Source organism: Egretta garzetta, unplaced genomic scaffold, assembly GCF_000687185.1.
Source record: "Egretta garzetta isolate BGI_Z169 unplaced genomic scaffold, ASM68718v1 scaffold218, whole genome shotgun sequence".
Taxonomy (NCBI): Eukaryota; Metazoa; Chordata; class Aves; order Pelecaniformes; family Ardeidae; genus Egretta; species Egretta garzetta.
Window position 1 is genome coordinate 443642 of NW_009260618.1, and position 208 is coordinate 443849.

The 208-nt window shown below is 49.0% G+C and overlaps 1 protein-coding gene across 1 annotated transcript in view; it reads right to left on the bottom strand.

Moving 5' to 3' along the window:
• Positions 1-208, bottom strand: part of ESCO2 (establishment of sister chromatid cohesion N-acetyltransferase 2) — a 23473-nt gene that overhangs the window by 20529 nt on the left and 2736 nt on the right. The gene's annotated exons all lie outside the window — the stretch shown is intronic.

Genomic DNA, 208 nt, shown 5'->3' on the forward strand with positions numbered 1-208 from the left:
AAAAAAAAAAAAAAAAGCCACTGAATAATAAACAGGGGCTGATGGTACTGCCTCTCAGAACCACCTTAATTTCCCCTCCCACTTTACAGTAAGAGCTCTCAAGGATTTGAGAGTACTCAACACTGGAGCCCTGCATCCAGCTCGGGAGCGCTCAGCACAAGGAGGACATGGACCTGTTGGAGCGGGGCCAGGGGAGGGCTACTAAAAT